The 26,110-nt window shown below is 37.6% G+C and overlaps 1 pseudogene; it reads left to right on the top strand.

The window, feature by feature from the left end:
* Window positions 1–13,241: 13,241 nt before the first annotated feature.
* LOC111152829 lies at window positions 13,242–21,378 on the top strand (annotated as a pseudogene).
* The last annotated feature ends 4,732 nt before the right edge of the window (window positions 21,379–26,110 follow it).

The following is a 26,110-nucleotide window of genomic DNA, read 5'->3' as shown; positions in this document are numbered from 1 at the left end:
AAATGCGAAATAGTTTATACCAAATGATCCACAGTTTTATAGGCTTAAGAGAAGGAGGAAAATGGAGTCTGTTTCCTTCTCATTCTTGCTTAATTGTATTTAATGACTAAAAGGCAAGTGATAGTCGAGGCTGAATTTAATATGTTTATGGGGGAGGGTATGAGAAGGGATCAGCCATTTTATTTGCTTTTTAAGTAATTCTTACATCACATTTTTTTGCAGTTGCATAGTGTGCACAATTTCAATGTTTGTAAAATGCTGGTAGGGATTCAAAATATTCTCGCAGGAAAAGACAGAGGGCTTGCCTTGCACTACACTCTGATCTGTGAAACTACTTCAAAAAATGCTGAAAAGGTGAGCTTACCATGTGCTGGGTTTTGGCCATGTTTTGGTTTATAAATAATGGCTAACTTGCCATCACGAATCACACAAACTGTTAAAATAGTAAGAAATAAGAAAATATGAAAACTAGTTTCTCAACCTTAGAAATGTTGACATTGGGCTGATAAATGTTATCCTATGGAAAAGGGAAAGAAATTATACTGTGCATATTAAGTTGTCTAGCAGCATCCTTGGCTTCTATCCACTAGATGCCAGTAGCACACTTTTCCCCACCCCAAATCATGACAACCAAAAATGCCTCTTGACATTGCCAAATGTCCCCTGAGGGGAAAACTTGCTTCTGGTTAAGAACCACTATAATATGGGGCACCTGGGTGGCTCAGTGGGTTAAAGCCTCTGCCTTAGGCTCAGGTCCTGAACCCAGGGTCCTGGGATGGAGCCCCACATCCAAGCCCCACATCCGGTTCTCTGCACAGCAGGGAACCTGCTTCCCCTCCTCTCTCTCTCTGCCTGCCTCTCTGCCTACTTGTGATCTCTGTCAAATAAACAAATAAAATCTTAAAAAAAAAACTACTGTAATATAGGAATACAATCACAAATGATCCCTTGAAATTTTCCTTTGTTCAAGGTACTGTGCAAAAAATAAGTTTTTTACAGTGAGGTTTCATAAACTGTGAAAATCCAAATTTCTCAGTATTTGCCATATTGGAGAAAAGCTTTCTATGTTTAGTCACCAAGTAGAAACAAATAATCCTGGAAGATTTCCCGTTCCTGATATCATCAAGAGATTCACACAGATCATTCCATAACAAAACCCAGACATTTTGTTAAGTTTTGAAATACCCTCCCTTAACATCAGATGTCTATTATCAAAAGAATCCAAACAATATACTCTTAAGATCTGAACTGTGGGATGAGAGTTACAGGCAAGTGCTATAAAGAAGAATCTTATTAAGTTTACTTAATTCTGCAGAATAATTGCTGAAGAAGTAAACTTGCACAATTCTTTCAAAAGAACAGCACAAGTATATTAAGTAGATAATCATTCTGCACTATTAGCCTTGAGATGCCATTAAATGTGTGTAGAATAAACAATGAATTCTGTTACATGGAAAAGAAATTAAATATAAAAAAATGTGTGTAGAATAATAGGGTTCCCAAAGATTATGAATTACTGACACAATTTTTTTCTGTCTCAGAGTAATCAGCTTTTGAATTCATTCATAAAACAAAACAAAAAAGCAAGATAAATTTAAAAACCTTAATAAAACATAAAAACTAAAAGAATTTGTAAAAAGAAAACAAAAAAAAATGGGACTTCCTGGTTCTAGACTCACTTTATGTGGACCTCAGTTTCTCATCATTAACTACTGGTGGTTAGATTATCTTATCTCTGAAGCCCCTTCCCAAATGAATACTGCATATATTTTATATTTAAAATCCAAGCCACCTAATAAAAAATATTGGGAATGGTAAGAATTGGTGAGACTATATTTTCTACTTTAATACTCATATTCATATTCATATGTGTATAGGTTTGTTTCAGACAAGACAACAGAAGTCTCTACCTCGAAGACGTGGGTTACATAGAGCCTGTCTTCTACCATAGTACAGAGAGAATACCTCTTCCTCCATTATGACAAAGCCCTGAGTTTGTTACTCTGGGAAGAAAGAGCTTAGTATAGAGAAAGGGACATCCCAAACCTCTGGCCTGAGAAATTGTGGAAAGAAGATATGAGCTGGAGAAAGTTCAGTTTTTCCAAAGACCTTCTATTCCTCCAAGAAACTTCATTTGTTGTTTTGTTGTTGTCATTACACATATAAGAATATAACACGCAACCAAATTTTTTTTTAAAGATTTTATTTATTTATTTGACAGAGAGAGATCACAAGCAGGCAGAGAGGCAGGCAGAGAGAGAGGAAGGGAAGCAGGTTCCCTGCCGAGCAGAGAGCCCTATGTGGGGCTCGATCCCAGGACCCTGAGATCATGACCTGAGCCGAAGGCAGCGGCTTAACCCACTGAGCCACCCAGGCGCCCCCACGCAACCAAAATTTTTAAGAAGGGAGGATAAAGAATACATACCTGATAATTCAACTTGGCACATGAGTTGGCACATAGAAAATTCTGACTCAGTGTAGAGGAAGTCTCCCAAACCAGAAAATCTAGACAACTCCACCCAGACTCCTTCTTCTCAAGGTGGTAAGTCTTTAGCAGGTTGTGCCAGTACCATTAGAAATGCTCAGAATATGGCTATATTCAAACACAGATCTACAATATCACTTTGGCCATAATTTTGCCTAAAACCATTAGCTGCTGTCTTATTTTTTACAATGAAATGATTTTATGAAATTAAAAGATTTATTATTCAGAATTATTTTCTCCTTGGAAACACACTAACTGAATTGCAGACAAATCTCTGCTGACAAGAATGAAAATGCATCCCAAGCTTTAAAAAAAAGGCAAAAATTTTACTATTCACTACAAGGCATTGCCCAAACTTCATTTTGATTTCCCTGTACAAGAGTTTCATATATGCTTTACAATTAGGTCTACCAGCACTTTATCTGTTATGTCATTTGCAAACATCTTTTTCCATTCCATATGCTGCCTTTTAATTTTGTTGACTGTATCCTTTGCAATGCAGATGTTTATCCTGATTAAGTCCCAATAGTTCATTTTTGCTTTTGTTTCCCTTGCCTTTAGAGACATGTCTTGCAAGAAGTTGTTGAGGCAGAGGTCAAAGAGGACATTGCCTGTGTTCTCCTCTAGGATTTTGATGGATTCCTCTCACATTTAGGACTTTCATCCATTTTGAGTTTATCTTTGTTATGTTGCAAGAGAATGGTCCAGTTTCATTCTTCTGCATATGGCTGTCCAGTTTTCCCCACACCATTTACTGAAGGGATTGGCTTTTTTCCATTGGATATTCTTTCTTGCTTTGTCAAAATTTAGTTGCCCACAGAGTTGAGGGTCCGTTTCTGGGTTATCCATTCTGTTCCACTGATCTATGTGTTTGCGTTTGTGCCAATACTATGCTGTCTAATATAGCTTGAAGTCAGGCATTGTGATGTCCCCAGCTTTGGTTTTCTTTTTCAACATTCCTCTGGATATTGAGGGTCTTTTCTGGTTCCATACAAATTTTAGGCCTCTTTGTTCCAGCTCTTCAGAAAAATGTCAAAGGTATTTTGATAGGGATTGGATTGAATGTGTAGATTGCTCTGGGCAGCATAGACATTTTAACAATGTTTATTCTTCCAATCCATGAACATAGAATGTTTTTCCATTTCTTTGTGTCTTCCTCAATTTCTTTCTTAAGTGTTCTGCAGTTTCTATTGTACAGATCCTTTTCCTCCTTGATCAGGTTTATTCCTATGTATCTTACGGTTTTTGGTGTAACTGTAAATGGGATCAACTTCCTAATTTCTCTTTATTCTGTCTCATTGTTATTGTATAGAAATGCAACTGATTTCTGTGCCTTGATTTTGTATCCTGCAATTTGAATTCCTGTATGAGTTCTAGCAATTTTGGGGTGGAGTCTTTTGTGTTTTCCACATAAATATCATGTCGTTTACGAAAAAAGTTTGACGACTTCTTTGCCAGTTTGAATTACTTTTATTTCTTTTTGTTGTCTGATTGCTGAGGCTAGGACTTCTAGTACTATGTTGAATGATAGTGATTAAAGTGGGCATCCCTGTTATGTTTCTGACCTTAAGGGAAAAGCTCTCAGTTTTCCCCATTGAGAATGATATCCACTGTGGGCTTTTCATAGATGGCTTTTTTGATATTGAGGTATGTTCCCTCTATCCCTATACTTTGAAGAGTTTTAATCAAGAAAGGATGCTGTATTTTGTCAAATGCTTTTTCTGCATCAGTTAAGAGGATCACATGGTTCTTATCTTTTCTTTTATTAATGTGCTCTCTCGCATTGATTGATTTGTGAAGGTTGAACTACCCTTGCATCCCAGGAATAAATCCCACCTGGTGGTGGTGAATAATTCTCTTTTTTTTGTACCGTTGGATCCTACTGGTTAGTATCTTGGTGAGTATTTTGGCATCCATATTTATCAGGGATATTGGTCTGTAATTCTCCCTTTTGATGGGGTCCTTGTCTGGTTTGGGGACAAGGTAATGCTGGCATCATAGAATGAGATTGGAAGTTTTCCTTCCATTTCTATCTTTTGAAACAGCTTCAGTAGAATAGGTATTATTTCTTCTTTAAATGTTTGGTAGAATTCCCTTGGGAAGCCATCAGGCCCTAGACTCTTGTTTCTTGGGAAGTTTTTGATTACTGTTTCAATTTCCTGGCTGGTTATTGGTCTGTTCAGATTTTCTACCTTGTCCTGTTTCAGCCTTGGTAATTTATAAGTTTCTAAGAATGCATCCATTTCTTCCAGATTGCCAAATTTGTTGGCATATAGTTTCTCATAATATGTTCTTAAAATTATCTGGATTTCCTTGGTGTTGGTCATGATCTCTCCCCTTTCATTCATGATTTTATTAATTTGGGTCCTTTCTCTTTTCTTTTGGATAAGTCTGGCCAGAGATCTTATTAATTCTTTCAGAGAACAAGCTTCTAGTTTCATTGATCTATTCTACTCTTCTTCTGGTTTCTATTTCATTGATTTCTGCTCTAGTCTTTAGTATTTATCTTCTTCTGCTTGGTTTAGGCTTTATTTGCTGTTCTTTCTCCAGGTCCTTTAGGTGTAAGGTTAGCTTGTGTATTGGGGGATTTTTAAATTTTTTTTGAAAGAGGCTTGTATTGCTATGTACTTCTCTTAGGAGAGAAGTATCCCAGTTTTTTGTTTTGTTTTGCTTTGTTTTTTGAGGGATGTACATTTTATTGGAAACCTTAAATATTTATTTGACAGAGAGATCACAAGTAGGCAGAGAGGCAGGCGGGGGAGTGGGGGTGGGGAGCAGACTCCCTGCCAAGCAGAGAGCCTAATGTGGGGCTCGATCCCAGGACTCTGGGATCATGACCTGAGCCGAAGGCAGAGGCTTTAACCCACTGAGCCACCCAGGTGCCCAAGTATTCCAGTTTTTGAATCAACATATTGTCATTCTCATTTGTTTCCAAATTTTTTTAAGCTCTTCTTTAATCTCCTGATTGATCCACCCATTCTTTAGCAGGATGCTCTTTAACCTCCAAGTGTTTGAGTTACTTCTGAATTTCCCCTTGTGATTGAGTTCCAGTTTCAAAGCATTGTGGTCTGAAAATAAGCAGGAAATAATTTCAGTCTTTTGGTGTTGGTAGAGACCTGATTTGTGACATAGTATGTGCTCTATTCTGGAGAAAATTCCATGTGCATTTGAGAAGAGTATTCTGTTGTTTTAGGATGGAATGTTCCATATATATCTGTGAAATCCATCTGGTCCAGTGTGTCCTTCAAAGCCCTGTTTCTTTATTGCTCTTCTGCATAGATGATCTGTCCATTGCTGGCATCCAAGATATATAAAGATAAAGATATATCAAACTCAACACCCAAAAAAAAAAAACCAAATAATCCAGTCAATAAGTGGGCAGAAGACATGAACAGAAACTTCTCCAAAGAAAACATACAAATGGCCAACAGACATGTGAAAAAATGCTCCACATCATTTGCCATCAGGGAAAACAAATCAAAACCACAATGAGATACCACTTCACACCAGTCAGAATGGGTAAAATTAACAAGACCGGGAACAACAAATGTTGGCAAGGATGTGGAGAAAGGAACTCTCTTACACTGTTGTTAGGAATGCAAGCTGGTATGGTGACTCTGGAAAACAGTATGGAGGTTCCTCAAGAAGCTAAAAATAGAGCTACCCTATAACCCAGCAATTGCACTACTAGGTATTTACCCCAAAGATACAAATGTAGTGAAAAGAAAGGGTACATGCACCCCAATGTTCATAGTAGCAATGTCCACAACAGCCAAAGTGTGGAAGGAGCCAAGATGCCCTTCAGCAGATGAATGGATAAAGATGTGGTTCCTATATATAATGAAATATTATTCAGCCATCAGAAGGATAAATATACCATTCACATTGACATGGATGGAATTGGAGGGTATTATGCTAAGTGAAATAAGTCAATCAGAGAAAAACAACTATCATATGGTTTCATTCACATGTAAAATATAAGGAATAGCATAGAGGATCATAGGAAAAGGGAGGGAAATATTGAGTGGGAACCATGAGAGACTCTTGACTCCAGGAAACAAACTGAGGGTTGTGGAAAGGGATGTGGGTGGGGAATGGGGTAACTGGGTGACGGACATTTAGGAAGGCATGTGATATGATGAGCACTGGGTGTTTTAAAACTGAGTATTTTGCAACTAATGAATCATTGAACATTACATCAAAAACTAATAATGTATTATATGTTGGCTAATTAAATTTAAATAGAAAAATAAATAAAATAAATAGTTTTCACTTACTTGTGGAGCATAAGGAATAACATGGAGAACATTAGGAGAAGGAAAGGTAAAGTGAAGGTGGGGGTAATTGGAGGGGGAGACAAACCATGAGAGACTGTGGATTCTGAGAAACAAACTGAGGGCTTTGGAGGGGGCACATATTGCATGGAGTACTGTGTGTGGTCCATAAACAATGAATCTTGGAACACTGAAAAAATTAAATTAAATTAAAAATAGAATAAAATAAATAAGACAAAATAAAATAAAATTAGGTCTTAGTGTATAGCAGATTCACAGATGAGCCCCCAAAGTAAAGAACTGAAATTGGTAAAAATGTCTTACTACATGGAGTACAACTCAGAGGCCCTGCCCTGAAGGTTTTTTCCAGAGGCTTTGAAAACTTCCTATTATTACCACAGAACCTTACTTTTTCTACCTTTTTATACCCTACTCCCACCCCTTGCCAGATGTCCCACAGCTTTCAAAACATCCTGATAATTTTTTTAATATAATACTACATATTTTTATTGGGATCTTTCAGTGTACTAGATTTTGTTTAAAGCTCTTGGGTTTTCATTGTTTGGGTTGGGATTTTACTTTTATGAGGTGTTAGGCCAGAAGAGGGGGTGTATTTTGTTTTTATTTTGATTGCTGCACACTCTTCTAACCCTTCCCCTGGTGTTGACCCTTGTGAAAAGATGATAATCTCATTTCCTGCATCTTGAGAGAAATTCTTAGCAGGTCAAGAATCTTATCAGGTTTAGACAGCTATTTTAGCCTTCCTTTTCCTTCCCACTAACGTTAAGCCCAAGATAAGTAAAAATGTGATGTGTTCCATGATTTCTTTTCAAATATTCTTGAAATAGGCACATGGTTTCTGTTCTGTTCTGAAATAATCCATTCCAAAGAAGTGCAGGTTTTTGTTCCTCCTTACTTGTCAGCTTTGTATTTCTAGAAAGTATACCAAAGAAAGCTTTTCACTGGGCATAACCTACAAAAAAACTAAATTTAACCTGAAAGTAGATGAACTGAATCATGTATAAGAAACCTTAAAATCTTGCTCCCAAGATCCATGGGGAAAGAAAGGGACAAAGAAAAATATAATAAAAAGTGTTGTCAAAGCCATATGCTTCCATACCCAAAATGTGAATCTACTTCTTTTCTAAGTCTGAAGCTGGAAAAAGGATGAGTTTAACTGCATAATCTTCTATCCTACCCTTCTACTTGAACCAGTGTGACATATAAGAAGTCTCACAGGAAAGTAGAACAGTAGTTTTCTGTATTCTTGGAACACCTGTTAAGGGGCTATAGGGGGTTTTACATACAGCAAGTAGAACTCCAGTCTTCTCTCAATCTCAGTGTTTAAAAAAAAAAAAAAAAGCCTCATTAAAACATATCCTTTGCCAAAGTTTCATTGCTCAAAAGAGTCAATGTAACTTTCAACCCTAAGGCTTTTTGCAAATTGTGCTTTAAACCTTTCAAGGAGCTGTCTTGTAAATTCTGAGCTTAAATATATTTCCCTTCATTTTCTAGGCTATAGTTAATATATATTTAACTACAACAGTGATTAAATAAGTTTTTTTTAATGAGCCAGCATATTATACACATGCTTTGCTATCACCATATATAAAAATCGCTATCTCAAAAGTGCAACTGAAAGGTTAGTGTAACAAAACATTCAGGAAAGATAAAGGTAGTTAGAACATTTAAAATAGAATACAGACATTACATATTCAGTTTTGGGAAACTTTCAATCAATATGATAGACTGAGTTGACACCCAGGATACTTCCATTCCATTTACAAACACACAGAAATGCTGAATTTAAAAATTATATTAAGTATAAAAGAAAATTAAGCTGAGAGTGAAAACAGGAAAGAGAAAGCTCCATATGCCAGGGAAAAAAGAGAGAACTCAAAACCAGAGTGATGAGCTGAAGACAAATGACCCACCAAGTCCTAGCCTCAGATATAGGTCAGGGCTTATGGTATTCAGGGAGGCACAATATAAGAACTCAGGCCCAAGAGAAATGGGGAGATTGAATTTTGCTTTCTGAATAAAGCTGGGAGCATGAAAAACTACCCCATATGTGAGACAAAGGAATGAGGGAATAAAATACTGCACTAACCTTAGCTAGCTTCAAGAAACCTATCTTCTTCCTGAAGCAGCAGATAAAAGAAGAATTATTTGTGAGTCATCAAAGCCTTAATACCAACTCATGCTCAAATAGTCTAAATTCCACTCCCAAGTGGGACAGAGACCCAGGTGTAACACACCAACATAAAAATGGTCTAAAACATTGAAATCTTTTAAGTCCTAACTGATAACAGTCCCAAAACACTCTATTAGGATACAAAGGCCCAGGGCACGTAGTGTCCCAGAAGCTACCTCTGCTGCATATGAGCTAACAATAAACATGACAAATCATGAAAGGAACAAACCACCAAACAATGGGATAATTGGTACCACAAGAATTAGAGAAAATAGTTCCATGTGAAAAAAATATTTAAAATAAATACTTAGAATATTCAAAAATACAAAGAGAAGAAAAGAAACCACAGGCAGCACCACTGTCTTCAGATTTTGAGCATGATTTTGTCCATCAAAGGACAGAGGAAAAGACAGAGCCCAGCTTCGAGGAAAGTGAATTACATGGTACTTGAGAAGAGCTCATTTGTCTGACCTGAATAAGTTGTTTGCTTTCAGAGACTAGAATACCCACTTTGGGAAATGCTGTTAGTTCATACAAATGACATCACAAATTATGTAGTTCAATAATCTTTTTCCTTGCAATAGAGAAATTGCACTGACAAGAGCAAAAGGACAATGCAATCTTTTTTCACTTTTTGGCAAACTTCATGCTGGTAGTTTCATTTGCCACATACCAGCTTTCATCCTCTTCCAAAGGTGAGTTGAGGGGCCTTGGGAAGATTTTGATTCTCGCTCTTCCTGTCTAGTAAAATTCCTCATTTGTTGTAATTTTTTCCAGGACCAATAAACTCTATAAAGAAATTTTGTTTTCACATGATGGCGACTAGTTTCCTCTTTTCCTTGTTTCTGTATCTTCAAAGTAGAAAGAAAGTTTCCAAGTAGAACCAGGATTGCTATGCCTGTATAAATCATCCCATAAATGCAAATTACAATCTTAGTCTTGTTCCTAACTAGTTGCCTGATGTTGGACAAATTATCATCAGTTTATTCAATTGTGACATAGAAAAAAATAGCCTTTTACCTAGAAAGTTTATTGGGAGATTAAATGATACAATACAGTAGGAGATACATTCTAAGATCTCCAGTGGATGAAACCATGGATAGTATGGAACCCTGTATATACTACTTTTTTTCCTGTACATACATACTTATGATAAAATTTAATTTATAAATCAGGCACAGTAAGAGATGAACTACAATAATAATAATTATAACAAAATTCTGTAATAAAAGGTATATTTATATGGCTTCTCTCTCTCTGTCTGTCTCTCAAGATACCTTGTACTATACTCACCCTTCTTCCTGTGATGTGAGATGATAAAAAGCCTGTATGATGAGATGAAGTGAAGTGAATGACATAGGCATTGTGACTTAGGGTTAGGTTTACTAATGACCTTCCAACAATACATCTAAAGGAGGATCATCTGCTTCCAGCCTCAGCTGACAGCAAGTAACTGAAGCCATGGATAGTAAAACTACAGATAAGGTGGGACTACTGTAATCTCTGCAAATGCTGCTTGCCTGGCTGCCTGCCAACTTTCAGTCAATAATCTTGACTTACATTAGTTTGGTTCATCTATGAATCATAAATACTTTTTGTCTAAAAAATCATCAAAAATATATGATAGAGCACTTAAGCTTGCACAGTCTCTTTGGACTACCTCAATACTCAATTAATTTATTTTATTGAATAAAATATTAAAATCTGGGTAATCTGTAGTTCAGCTATTGTTTAACCAGACATGCAGTGAGAATGGGCTTCCAGAAAAATCTTAGGTACCACGATATTAACTACTTCTGGAATAAAAATTGAATATTTCCAGATCGTGGTTGATTTTCATTTTCTCACAGATAAAATACAAATACATAACTGAAAATTAAATTAAATTAAACTGACTACCTAAGAGAGTATCCATCCAACAGAAGTTTCTGTCCTGTCATTATGAATCTAATCATTTTATGGTATACAGATGGGAATCTGACTCAGTACAGACCCAAATATGAAACCTAGGTGGCAGTGATTAATATAAAGTCAGTATTTAGTGTAACAGGTAATGTTGATAAAGAACAGTAAATTAAGTAACTATTATGGTATTAGGTTATAAAGACAAATTTCCACTCAGAAAAACTCTTTTAGACAAGACAAAGTCTAATCATCATTATGAACTTATATATAGGAATAATTAGATGTCAAGAACCATGCATATTTGGTTGAAACTCAGAAAACTTGAGAAATAACAGTGCTTCAGATTTCAACCAAATAAACTTCAGAAAATCACAGAGGAATCCTGGAATTAACAACCAAAACAGAACAAGAAAACAATAGCATTATCATTGGTAAAAACTGTCCCTACTCACCTCTTTCAGGATTTAATACAAATTTCACCTCCATATAAAAAAATAATTGCACATATGTAAAATAAGCACTTCTGTATTATTGCACTGGGAGATACATTGTATCATGTCATATATTTACCATGACATATGTCATGCTAAGTCACTCCTAATACTAGAGGTCTAAAGTAATGGCATATCTACAGAAATTATTGGAGAATTCAGCCAAATTTCTATTACTGTACTTGCTTGAACAGTCATGTTACCTTGACAGACCCTCAAATATTTCTTTGAAATTTTACTAATAAAGAAATTCCAGGCTCTTCTATGACACTAAGTAAGATTGATCAAGAGATTTACTGACTATGTAAAGATCCAATGACAACAAGGCCTAAAACTTCTTCTGCTCAAAACTCTGAGAAGGCTGTGGAGAACAATAACAAGAAGAAACTAAAAGAAGAAGAAGATGAAGAAACTCATCAAAACCATTCACAAAAATGTCTACACCAATAGTTCTTAAATGATCAGGCTTTACCATCTGGAATCACTTGCTCCGTGATGGAGAAACAGATGTTCTCTCAAGGTTGCTTTGTGATTATGTGGGCCAAGAAGAAAAGTATGGCCAACTCCTGAAACCATGCAGAGATCTGTACAGAGATGAGAAAAAGTAAAGAAGATAAAGTAGATTTTCTTTAACCAGAAATAAAATGAACAAGATTAGAAATTATATTTTGATCCACTCATAAACCATCAATCCTATAGCAGGCTTAGAACTTAGTCCTTAGATGTCTGATATATTTTTTTTAAAAAGCATATTATTACTATATAAAATCCCAATAGAATATATGTTCCATGAGGGAAGTGATTTTCATCTATTTTGTACCTTGCATGAAGTAGATACTTAGCTATCTAGTGCACATATGCATGGATAAAGTTGATTTCCATTAAACCACACTCCTAATTTGGATGCCTCTCCCATCCCCTTTTAGGATGACATTGACCACATCCAAAACCTCTCAGATTTCAGAATCTTGATTTGGACAGGTGTTGTGGAGGCTCACATTCTGCAGGCTGAGGATCTATGACACATGGAAAGCACAACCCTGTGGGTATGCACAATATAGATGTGAAATTTATTCCTGACCCAACTTGAGGTCCAATTTACCCCTAAAATGTGAGTTATTAGGACTTCCATAAATTTTATTGTTAAAAAAATCAAGTCTGTTCTTTATGGGCAAATAACCTTAAACAGAGTTTTTAAGTTATGGAACTTGCCTTTATTTTCTGTTCTCCTTCCTTTTTTTTTTTTTTTTAATGAAGAAACATAAATTCAAATGTACATAAAGAAAAGCAAAAGACCAATTTTGTATCTATTGAAATGATCATTTTTCTTTTTTATTTTGGTAGAAAGGTGAATTACATTCATTGATTTTGAATAATTAAAGTAACCTTGCATTTCTGGGATAACTGCCACTTTGTTTTTATGTAGTATCTTCTTGAATGTGATTGATTGGATTTAATATGCTCAAATTTTATTAAGAATTTGACATTTATGGGGCACCTGGGTGGCTCAGTGGGTTAAAGCCTCTGCCTTCGGCTCAGGTCATGATCCCAGGGTCCTGGGATCGAGCCCCGCATCGGGCTCTCTGCTCAGCGGGGAGCTTGCTTTCTCCTCTCTCTCTGCCTGCCTCTCCACCTACTTGTGATTTCTGTCAAATAAATAAATAAAATCTTAAAAAAAAAAAATCTTAAAAAAAAATTTGACATTTATGTTCATGAGTGATATTGGTCTGCAATTTTCTTTGTTTTGCTTTTTTTTTTTTGTAATATTTTTGACACATTTTAGCATTGGGGTGGTGTTGGCCTCATAAAACAGCTTGGGAAGTATTCCTGTCCTCTCAATTTTCTGAAAAAGCTTGTGAAACACCGGCATTTAGTCGGGAAGCCAGCCAGCCATGTGTGCTGCTCCGCTCGCCGCTGCAACGGCGGCCTCGCGCTCAGTGTATGCTTTCTCCGCGCGCCCGCTGGGCGGCAGGGAGCCCCTGAGCCTGGGTTCCCTGCGGGGTAAGGTGCTGCTCATCGAGAATGTGGCATCGCTCTGAGGCACAACGGTCCGGGACTACACCGAGATGAACTAGCTGCAGCGGCGCCTCGGGCCCCGGGGCCTGGTTGTGCTCGGCTTCCCGGCTTCCCGTGCAACCAGTTCGGGCATCAGGAGAACGCTAAGAACGAAGAGATCCTGATTTCCCTCAAGTACGTCCGACCCGGCGGCGGGTTCGAGCCCAACTTCACGCTTTTCGAGAAGCGCGAGGTGAACGGTGCGCAGGCGCACCCTCTCTTCGCCTTCCTGCAGGAGGCTCTGCCTGCCCCCAGTGACGATGCCACTGCGCTCATGACAATTTTAATTATTAGCTTTATATTTATTAGCTACAATTCCCCACTGAAACCATCTGAACCTGGAGTTTTCTGAGACAAAGACTAGTTTTAGTAACACATTTTATTCTGCGCCAATTCAGCTGAAAGAATGTACAATAAATACTTTCTCCTGGTATCTCACTTAAAATGTTTGAGCCCACTGTTATTCAATAGACAATGATAGTGACCATGAATAATAACTGATGGATTCCCAAGATCAAAAATTGACATGATGTTCATAGGAAAAAATGTTCAATTTCCTATTTTGGATGAAAGATGACCTGGCTACACGAGAGAATTAGAAGTCTGGTTAGGTAATCCACACACAAATCCAGCAAGTCAAAGCTTGGGGACCAACACTTCCAATGTTTTCCAGAGCATGCTCAGTATAATTTGTCTTTTCTGTTCTTGGCACTCATGATTACCGCCCATGTTCCTAATTTCCAACAAAAATAAAACATCCCTGAGCTTTCCAAGGCATTAAAATAGGTTCAATGAAGTAAAAACTGCCAATAGAAGGCATATCTGGATTATTATAAACATATTTAAATTTTGTCTTTAATCCCCTTCCCAAATCCCAATCCCTGTCAGATTTTCAGGACCTTATTTCACTCATGTACATAAGCAATATATGCAGGTAACTCCATTAAGAAAAGATATATATCTTTTGATTTGTCATTTTGTATTTTTCCATTCTCTATTAGAAGTCTCAATAAAGGGGGGCGCCTGGGTGGCTCAGTGGGTTAAGCCGCTGCCTTCAGCTCGGGTCATGATCTCAGGGTCCTGGGATCGAGTCCCGCATCGGGCTCTCTGCTCAGCAGGGAGCCTGCTTCCCTTCCTCTCTCTCTGCCTGCCTCTCTGCCTACTTGTGATCTCTGTCTGTCAAATAAATAAATAAAATCTTAAAAAAAAAAAAAGATTTTAGAAGTCTCAATAAAGAATACATATATTTTACCATAAGGATTATAAAAAGATTGTAGACTGAATGCATCAAAAGCCATTCAAATGTGTTTCTGTCAAAAGACAAAACATGGCTGTGAAAAAATAAGGCTGAATTGTAATGAATGAACTAAAACACTATTCATTTCCTGTGTTGGCTGCATACTTTTTCTAGGGAGTTTACATACTCAGTTTAGGTAAGGGATGCTTCTCTTAGAATTTCCTTCGGAAGCTACCCCATCCTCCTGACAGTCCTCAGTGGAGTGATTTGGACTACTGTTAACAGATGAAAGTCATCAATGGCTGTGCTGGATATTCTCCATTAGCTCCTCCAGAACTATTCTCCTTGCCTCTCCACTCTGCTCTGTGTCCTGAGGGACTGATCTGTATGGGCTCTATAAAGGTTTCTTAGCTCTCTGGCTTTCTCTCAAGTTTGGCCAAAGGGAAGCACCATCAGGTATTTGAAAGCAAAGAGGAGAATGAGTTCAGAAATGCAGCTGTCTTCTTCCTTAAGGTCTCAAGTCCAGTGGGAGAGCTCTCACCTATATCTCTTTCTGCACTTTAATAGCAAACCCCTCCTTTTATTCCTTTCAGGCCCAGGAAGCATAAGAACTCCCCCATTTCTTTTTGGTTTCCCATTTCTTATTCATATCTTCTGTAAATAGATCCTTTATTAAAATCTCCTCAATCTCTCTCTGTCTCTTACACACACACACACACACACACACACACACACACTATGTAAGAAGCAATAAGCTTCTTGCCCAACCCTGACTAATAAAGGAGTTCGGTCTGCCAAACAAGATGGATGATCAAGCTGGGCAATATGTATTTTAGTACAAAAGAAAGACTAAAAAATCAGGACAGTAATTTTTTGGCATTTCCCATTCATTGGTTGACATACTTTCCAAAAGAAAAATTCCAAAATTATTTAGAGCAGGGACATCATTGTATTCCAAACATTTAATCTCCAAAGATGACTGCTTCAATGGAAGCACTATTCACTTTGCTGTTCAAGTTCTGGGTACTTGTTGTTTTTTAAACATATGATGACACTAATCATCACATTTTATATTTGTTCATCCCTTCACACACACACACACATACACACACACACAAATAGGTACTTGGAATTGCTGAGTGCATAATCAAATTTGGGGGCTATACAGGTCCAGATAGTAAAAACAGGAAAATAGCTTATTACTAGAAAGAGAGAGGGAGAGAGAGATATTGAGATAGAGAGAGCTTGAGGATAGACTGGACATCATGGGGGATTGAGAAAGAAATAAGATTGTTTCAAAACAACATATTTCATTAAGTAAACATATGTAAAATTATTTTCATGTTGCGAGAGGCAAGTTGTTTATGTAAAACAAGCATACGCTGGAAGAACCATTGATTTCCTTGGACTTTTTCAGAATCGGTTTTCCTTTTTAGAATATTAATATTTAAGGCAAAAACTTGAAACCAGACCAGGTGGCTAGTTCTCTATTTGGAGCCAGTTAATTTCATAAAGCTGGTGTTAAGCTATTCTTTTTCTTCTCTCTGTACATAATGTACTACATTGAGTTGTTACTGTGGCTTAAAAATACATGACAAACATATTGAATGTTCCCAATGTTTTTAATTTAGATTTGCACAATCATAGAAATTAGAGATGGAAAAACTAGGATTCTTCCTCTTAATATGAACCGTAGTCTTTGGTCCAAGCTTGATTCTCTTTTTCTGATCAACAAAGACCAGAGGAAGTCGGGGGAGAAAAAAGCCCTCTGGGCAATTGCTCCCATTATCTCAGGATTTCTGGTCTAGCATTATCTCTTTACTCAAGAACCATTACTTCAGTGATCCACCCTGAAGCCCAAACAAACAATGACCTTTCTCTTGGCATGACACTTTAAACTTATTGGTTGACATAGGTAGAGTTTCTGTCCCCTGTGATATATTTGAACCCTTAAGATGTCAACACGCAATAAACTATAGGATCAAGATTAGCTTAGAAAATGTAGCAGTAGGAAACTCTCTAGTCTCCTCTCTTTGGGGCTATGGACACATCCAAATTCAGCCTATCTTTTTTTTTTTTTTTTAAGATTTTATTTATTTATTTATTTGACAGAGAAAGAGAGAGAGAACACAAGTAGGCAGAGAGGCAGGCAGAGAGAGAAGGGGAAGCAGGCTCCCTGCTGAGGAGTGAGCGTGATGTGGGGCTCGATTCCAGGATCCTGAGATCATGACCTGAGCTGAAGATAGAGGCTTAACCCACTGAGCCACCTCAGGCACCTCCAGCCTATCTTTTAGTCAGATTTAATTCATATGATGGAACCCTATGTCAGTTATTCTGTTAACAGTGATCTATGTATTTAACTCTAATATGCCCCATAATGCTTTTTGGGGTATTTCCCCCCACTCAAGAGGCAAAATGGTCTTTTAAATCCTACATTACTTTGGAAATTTTCCTAGTTTTGCTTTCCTCTCTCAGGCACAGCACCATATTAGACTGATACAGCTAGCTAAAACGAACTTTGTAAATTATCTAGTTGCTTACTGCATTTTGCACATGAGGTAACTAAACCCAAGGAGTGACTTGCCATTATCCTATTCAAGGTTTCTCCTGATATTCACTAACAAGACATAATATACTGTACTTTTAAGAACAACATTTAAAGAAGAATATGACCTACTTTCCAAGAGTTTAAGCCAAGTATTTTTTAAATCAATTTGAAATTCCACTAAAATATCTTATTGTTTTAAATCAATTATTTCAAAACCAAACTCATTTGATGAAACTGTCCCATTCCAATGCAAATAAACTGAGATCAGATCAAGACTAATCTGGCCCTTATTAGATCTATGTTAGCTCGCTGTATTTTCATATATCTTTCATATAAGGATAAGTCCTCCTTATCAGATTTTAAGACTTTTGTTCTTTCCTTCTCCCAATATGACTTGCCCTATCCTTTCTAAGTAATCAAGTAGACTGAGTGATAGAAGATACTGGCAACCCCAAATCCAAAGCTCTTTATTCCAATTCATATAATGATAATGCCAACATCAATCTTCAGGATAACAAATTAGTATTTATTTTGCTTTAAAAATACACAGAGCAATGAGTTTATTATTCTTAGCAGGAAGAACACAACATATATCTGATGAAAATGTAACAGAGACTAAAAATAAACAGAGCTTTGAACACTGGCATGGGAAAAACTCTAGTGATTACCAACCAACCTCTTTGGTTAGAATTGTCCTGTTGAGTGTCCAGCCTAAGACTTATGATCAATCAGTACAATAAAGCAGGTAAAAACTTCCACTGCAAGTTAACCTATAAATTCACAAGGATGACCTATTTGCTCTCTTTGGGCTAGAAAAGCTACAAAAGGCTGGTTCTAATGGAATATATTTTTTGTTCATTATAAGTGTATCCTATATTCTAAAGAGTTCATTTGGTACTTACTTTTCTGCTTCTTTGTTTAAACAAATAGTGGTCTCCATCCTAAGAATCTTGATTTATCTAAAATATTAATTAGTTAAACCTAAAAATGTTTCCTTTTGTATTATTTGTCTGACATCCTTTGGAACGAATTTTTAACCAATAGGAAAAAATTAAAGTTTATACTGGGGAACATTTTCGTAAGTCTATTTGGCCAGGTCAGCAGGTTTGGAATTTGGCAGTGCCTGTAAATTTTATTTAATTTCACTTCACTTTGAAAGTTTGCTGAGTGAGTAGAAATAACTAAGGGAATCAGAGAATGATTGATTATAGGTATTTTTTTAATATTACCTTTAAGACATCAGAGAGTGAGAGGGAGTTGAAAACAAGGGAACCATTCAGTGGATTAAATAGAATTTTAGAAAGGTTCTAATTTACAGGATGAAAAGAGAGACTCAAGAAGAATTATTAAATTCCTCATGGATATAACTGATTATTTTTCCTATAGAAAACAGCCAATATTTAGATGAGTTTTACTAAAGAAATATCTTAGTAATAAAAGTTCCAAAAAATTGGAATTAAAAGAGTGAAATGAGAAGTTTGAAGGATTTGCAGGGAGTATTTTATGTTGTGACCACAAATGGATACAGCTTTTTGTATTGTCTGAGGAGAGAGACCATTTCCTCTACCATTGGGCATCTTCATTGCCAAAGTTGGCTACCCAGAGAAGTCATGAACCCCATAAGTTTTCATAAGCTGAGAATGTCTAAGAACAATGTGGTACATTGGAGATAGGAGATCAAACATATGGGAATGTCAAGGGTCACATAAACACAGACTATGTTCCCACATAGACCATAGTTCCCATATATAGAATATTATAGTAAGAAGAGACTGACTTTAGGACAATGAACAATTTTAATCTGAATTTTCCTTCCAGATGTCTTTGGAGCAAATGCCTGCTACAAATCAAGGTTGGTTGGAGGAATGGATTTATTTCCTCCAAATATGCGTGGGAGACCTCCAGTGTCAGACAACACAGGAGCAGACAAACTTGGAGTTTCTCTTCATTTCCTCTCAATCATAGGCAAATGAAGTATAAGTCAGACACAATAGTGAAGGATAAATATCCTTTCCATGGAAATTTTCTGTAGGCATATTTATACAAGATAGGAGTCCTGTAGGTGGAGAGTGCAAAGTAAGAATGTACCATCATGAGACAATCAGCCATAGCATAGTTTAAGATTCATCCCAATTTAGCTCAACAGACTTTTTAAAGTCCATACTATGTAGCAAGCTGTGCAACACAATTTGAAGGGGTGAAAACTAAAGAAAAAAATTAAAAGCTATTTTTTCTATTTTTTTTAATTTCTTTTCAGTGTTCCAGAATTCATTGTTTATGCACCACACCCAGTGCTCCATGCAATACGTGCCCTTCATAATACCCACCACCAGGCACACCACACCCCCCACCCGCCCTCCAAAACCCTCAGTTTGTTTCTCAGAGTCCACAGTCTCTCTTGGTTCGTTTCCCCCTCCAATTTCCCCCAACTCACTTCTCTGCTCCATCTCCCCATGTCTTCTGTGTTATTCATTATGCTCCACCAATAAGTGAAACCATATGATAATTGACTCTCTCTGCTAAACTTATTTCACTTAGCATAATTTCTTCCCGTCCCATCCATGTTGATACCAAAGTTGGGTATTCATCCTTTCTGATGGAGGCATAATACTCCATAGTATATATGGACCATATCTTCTTTTTTTTTTTTTTTAAAGATTTGATTTATTTATTTGACAGAGAAAGATCACAAGTAGGCAAAGAGGCAGGCAGAGAGAGAGAGAGGAGGAAGCAGGCTCCCTGCCAAGCAGAGAGCCCGATGCGGGACTCGATCCCAAGACCCTGAGATCATGACCTGAGCTAAAGGCAGAGGCTTACCCCACTGAGCCACCCAGGTGCCCTGTACCATATCTTCTTTATCTATTCGTCCATTGAAGGGCATCTCGGTTCTTTCCATAGTTTGGTGACTGTGGCCATTGCTGCTATGAACATTGAGGTACAGATGGCTCTTCTTTTCACTACATCTGTATCTTTGGGGTAAATACCCAGTGGTGCAATTGCAGGGTCATACGGTAGCTCTATATTTAATTTCTTAAGGAATCTCCACATTGTTTTCTAAAATGAAAAATTAAATAAAAGCAGAAGGAAAGATAGTTTGTTCCCTGAAATGGAAATGAAACCAGACAAATCATGGCCTGCACTGTTTCATTCTTCCAAGGAAAGAAAATTGCTAAAAGTACAGTGCTTTTGGCTTGAATAACCAGCTCAGAACTGTTTCTTCCGCCCTTTGGCCAGGACCCCTGAGCCTTGACTTTAGCAATGATCTCCTAGTGACAACAAAATATGGTAGTCCTCTTTAATGGGGTTAATGAGACCAAGAACAGCTTTCTCAAAACTGTGCCTAGAAACATCATGGAGAAAAAACAGGATAATACAAATGGGTAATGGGCAAAAGCGGGCATGAAATCAGCAATATTCTCTCAGAAGTTTTTGTAACTCTGGACTTGGGGAATACTTGACAATTTAATTCATGACATTTATTTGTCAAATTTATTTAATCTGTAGCCCAGATATGAGCATAGCCACAGAATAACCAATATGCAGGAAAAGGGGGAGAAAAGAGATGTCTCCTACAAAGATGAAATAACAGCTCTTAGGGAGTCACATAATCCTAGATTTGATGGATTTGCTTTATGTCATAGGATTTAGGCGTCTTGACTTTGCATAACTACCAACTGAGTATTTCTCTATGGATCTACCTCAGGCATCTAAAATGCCATATGTCCAAAACCAAATCTATTATTTTAAATTCCAATACAGAGTGAGATCATTAAAGTTAGTTCAAGGGTCTCTAGTCAGTCCAAGAGACAACTAACTATATTGTGGATGTCAAGGAAAGCTTCACAGGAAAGACAAACCTTGAGCCACATGTTAATGAAAGAGCAGTAGCTCACAAGGTGAACAAATGCTTGAAGAATATTCCAGGCAAAAACCAGAGTACACATAAAGGCAAGAGGGCAGGAAGAGCATGGGACATTTTAAGAACTTCATAGAATGTAGTTGGTTACAATCCTTTTCTACTCACAGGACTACTGATATCAAATGTGTGGGGGGATTTTCTTCACATCAGCCAATTTTCTTACTCTGGACACCACCATTCAATTCTGACACTAACTACCTGGAGTTAGCACAGATCCCACAGATTAAGAGCTCTGTCCCACAAGACTACCCCCACTTCAGATGCCAGTAGAAAATCCTAGGCCTCCAGTACTTCATATGGACGGCCTAAAAATCAGAGTTCCCACAAACCCATCCTCAGGTTTGATCATTTGCTAGAATGGCTCACAGAACTCATGAAAATAGTTTCTCTGCTATTACCAGTTTCTTATAAAGGACATTAGAAGGATATGAATGAATAACCATTTAAAAAGATACAAAGGGTGAGATCTGGAAGGGTACTAAGTGCAAGATCTTCTGTCCCCATAAAATTGGGGTATGCTACCCTTCCCTCCTGGCACATGGAGTGTTCACCAATCTAGAAGCTCTCTGTCATTCAGGGGGTTTATGGAGTTTAATGATTGATTAAACCACTAGACATTGGTGATTAAATTCCCAGAGCTGGGGGGTTGGAGTGAAATTTCCAAACCTCTAACCACATAGATGTTTCCCCTGGCAACCAGCCCCCTTCCTGAAGCTAGCTAGGGCCTCAGTAAGAGTCATCTCATTAGTATAAACTAGGTATGGTTGAAGGGGTTTATGGTGAATAACAAAAGTTGATCCCTTCACCTCTATTACTGTAGAAATTCCAGGGTTTTAGAAGCTCCCGTGTTAGGAACCAGGGACAAAGACCAAATTTATTTCTTTTTATGTCACAATGTCACACATTAAAAGGGGGTTGATATAGATGAAACAGGAATGAAAGCAGTGGTCCAATTATAAAAAGACTTTATTAAATTTAAATTATACCCAGTAGTGAATGGAAAGTTTCTGAAAATTCAAAGAAGGGAAATGATATGGTCATAACTGTGTTTTGAAGAGATCCTCCCAAGAGCAGTATTCAGAGTGAATTGGAAACATGCAAGCCATCAAGCCATGACATTAAGCCAAACTCAGTGGGGACTGGAATAGAGCTATGGCAATGACACTAGAGAGACAAGGTCAGATGGGGGAGACAGTACAGAATTAGACTCTATGGGACTTGGTAGGCTATCTGACAAGGGGAGTAAAGGAGAGGATGGAATTAAGGATAACTCCGATTTCAAGTTTGAATGCTTTGTTGGACAATGGCCCTAGTAACTAAGGACCCAAGAGGAAGAAGGAGGGGCTATTGGGATGGGGTAGGAGGCAATGTGGACTCTTTTGGACATGCAGGGATTCCAGTGTGTCATTCTGGTGGAAATGTCAAGGAGGAAACTACAGTAACAGAACTGCTCAGAAGAAAGGTGTTATAAGAGCTAAGGATCTGGAAATTGAGGGCCTGGCTGTGATTAACCATGGGAATAATAAGTGCTTCTAAGTGAGGTTGAGGTTAAAAGAGGCTGAAAACAAGAGGCAGAACGTTCTCCCCCCAAGATAATAGATTCTTGAAAGTCCTCGAGACACCTGATAGTAAGAATGAGGAATCATAATTGTAGACAGGCTCTCTTGAAAGCAGCTAGGACAAAGAAGCTCCTTACGTACAGAGGAAAGCCCATCAGAATAACATCAGACCTGTCCACAGAAACCTGGCAAGCCAAAAAGGGCTGGCAAGATATATTCAAGGGCACTAAATGAGAAAAACATGCAGCCAAGAATACTTTATCCAGCAAGACTGACATTCAAAGTGGATGGAGAGATAAAGAGTTTCCAAGACTGGCAAGGCTTTAAAGAGTATGCAACCACCAAGCCAACACCGCAGGAAATATTAAGGGGGGGTTCTACAAAAGAGGAAAAATCCTAAGAATATCATTGAACACAAATAGGGAGACAATCTACAGAAAGAAAGACTTCAAAGGTAACACGATGTCAATAAAAACATATCTAATAATCACTCTCAATGTGAATAGCCTAAACGCACCCATAAAACGACACAGGGTTGCAGATTGGATAAAATGACAGGATCATTCCATATGTCGTCTACAAGAGACCCATTTTGAACCTAAGGATACACCCAGACTGAAAGTGAAGGGATGGAGAAGCATCTTTCATGCCAATGGGCCTCAAAAGAAGGCCGGGGTAGCGATTCTCATATCAGATAAATTAGATTTTAAACTAAAGACTGTAGTCAGAGATACAGAAGGACACTACATAATTCTTAAAGGGACTATCCACCAAGATGACCTAACAATTGTAAATATCTATGCCCCCAATATGGGAGCAGCCAATTACATAAGAAAACTATTAATCAAGATAAAGAGTCACATTGATATGAATACACTAATAGTAGGAGATCTTAACACGCCTCTCTCAGTAATAGACAGATCATCCAAGCAGAAAATCAATAAAGAAACAAGAGCATTGAATGACACATTGGACCAGATGGACCTCATAGATATATACAGAACATTCCATCCTACAAAAACAGAATACTCATTCTTCTCAAGTGCACGTGGGACCTTCTCCAGAATAGACCACATACTGGGTCACAAATCAGGGCTCAAGCGATAACAAAAGACTGAGATTATTCCCTGCATATTCTCAGAACACAACGCTTTGAAACTGGAGCTCAATCACAAGGAAAAGTTCCAAAGGAACTCAAACACCTGGAAGCTAAGACCACCTTGCTTAAGAATGCTTGGATCAACCAGGAGATCAAAGAAGTACTTAAACAATTCATGGAAACCAATGAGAATGGAGACACTTCGGCCCAAAACCTATGGGATACAGCAAAGGCCGTCCTAAGGGGGAAATACATAGCCATCCAAGCCTCCCTCAAAAAAATTGAAAAATCCAGAATACACCAGCTATCTGTACACCTTAAAGAACTGGAGAATCAACAACAAATTAAACCAACTCCACACATAAGAAGGGAAATAATCAAGATTAGAGCAGAGATCAATGAGATAGAAACTAGAGATAGAGAAGAACGTATCAATGAAACTAGAAGCTGGTTTTTTGAAAGAATCAATAAGATCGATAAACCATTGGCCACACTAATCCAAAAGAAAAGAGCGAAAGCTCAAATTAATAAAATTATGAATGAAAAGGGAAAGATCACAACTAACACCAAGGAAGTAGAAACAATCATCAGAACGTATTATCAACAGTTATATGCCAATAAGTTAAGCAACCTAGATGAAATGGAGGCATTCCTGGAAAACTATAAACTCCCAAAATTGAACCAGGAAGAATTTGACAACCTGAATAGACTGATATCTAGTAACAAGACTGAAGCAGTGATCAAAAACCTCCCAAAAAACAAGAGCCTGACGGATTCCCTGGGGAATTCTACCAAACTTTCAAAGAAGAAATAACACCTATTCTCCTGAAGCTGTTTCAAAATATTGAAGCAGAAGGAAAACTTCCAGACTCTTTCTATGAAGCCAGCATTACCCTGATCCCCAAACCAGGCAAAGACCCCACCAAAAAGGAGAGTTTCAGACCAATAGGACTGATGAATATGGATACTAAGATTCTCAACAAGATCCTAGCAAACAGGATCCAACAGCACATTAAAAAGATCATCCACCATGACCAGGTGGGATTCATCCCTGGGCTACAAGGATGGTTCAACATTCGCAAATTATTCAATGTGATAGAACAAATTAATAAGGGAAGAGAGAAGAACCACATGGTCCTCTCAATTGATGCAGAAAAAGCATTTGACAAAATCCAGCATCCATTCCTGATTAAAACACTTCAAAGCATAGGGATAGAGGGAACATTCCTGAACTTCATAAAATCTATCTATGAAAGACCCACAGCAAATATCATCCTCAATGGGAAAAAGCTCACAGCCTTCCCATTGAGATCAGGAACACGACAAGGATGCCCACTCTCACCACTCTTGTTCAACATAGTATTAGAAGTCCTAGCAACAGCAATCAGACAACAAAGAGAAATAAGAGGTATCCAAATGGGCAATGAAGAAGTCAAACTCTCTCTCTTCACAGATGACATGATACTTTGTATGGAAAACCCAAAAGTCTCCATCCCCAAACTACTAGAACTCATACAGCAATTCAGTAACGTGGCAGGATACAAAGTCAATGTACAGAAATCAGTGGCTTTCTTAAACACTAACAATGAAAATACAGAAAGGGAAATGAGAGAATCGATTCCATTTACTATAGCACCAAGAACCATAAGATACCTGGGAATAAACCTAACCAAAGAAGTAAAGGATCTGTACTCGAGGAACTACGGAACACTCATCAAAGAAATTGAAGAAGACACAAAAAGATGGAAGACCAATTCATGCTCTTGGATCAGAAAAATAATCATTGTTAAAATGTCTATACTGCCTAGAGCAATCTATACTTTTAATTCCATTCCAATCAAAATTCCACCGGTATTTTTCAAAGAGCTGGAGCAAATAATCGTAAAATTTGTATGGAATCAGAAGAGACCTTGAATTGCTAAGGAAATGTTGAAAAACAAAAATAAAACTGAGGGCATCACGTTACCTGATTTCAAGCTTTACTACAAAGCTGTGATCACCAAGACAGCATGGTACTGGCATAAAAACAGACACATAGACCAGTGGAACAGAGTAGAGAGTCCAGATATGGACCCTCAACTCTATGGTCAAATAATCTTTGACAAAGCAGGAAAAAATATACAGTGGGAAAAAAAAAAACAGTCTCTTCAATAAATGGTGCTGGGAAAATTGGACAGCTATGTGTACAAGAATGAAACTCAATCATTCTCTTACACGGTACACAAAGATAAACTCAAAATGGATAAAAGACCTCAACGTGAGACAGAAATCCATCAGAATCCTAGAGAAGAACATAGGCAGTAACCTCTTCGATATCGGCCACAGCAACTTCTTTCAAGATATG

This window comes from Enhydra lutris, unplaced genomic scaffold (assembly GCF_002288905.1).
Source record: "Enhydra lutris kenyoni isolate GAN:26980312 unplaced genomic scaffold, ASM228890v2 scaffoldscaffold3, whole genome shotgun sequence".
Classification (NCBI taxonomy): Eukaryota; Metazoa; Chordata; class Mammalia; order Carnivora; family Mustelidae; genus Enhydra; species Enhydra lutris.
The sequence above is the reverse complement of the archived record's forward strand: the minus strand, read 5'-3'. Positions and strand labels throughout refer to the sequence as shown.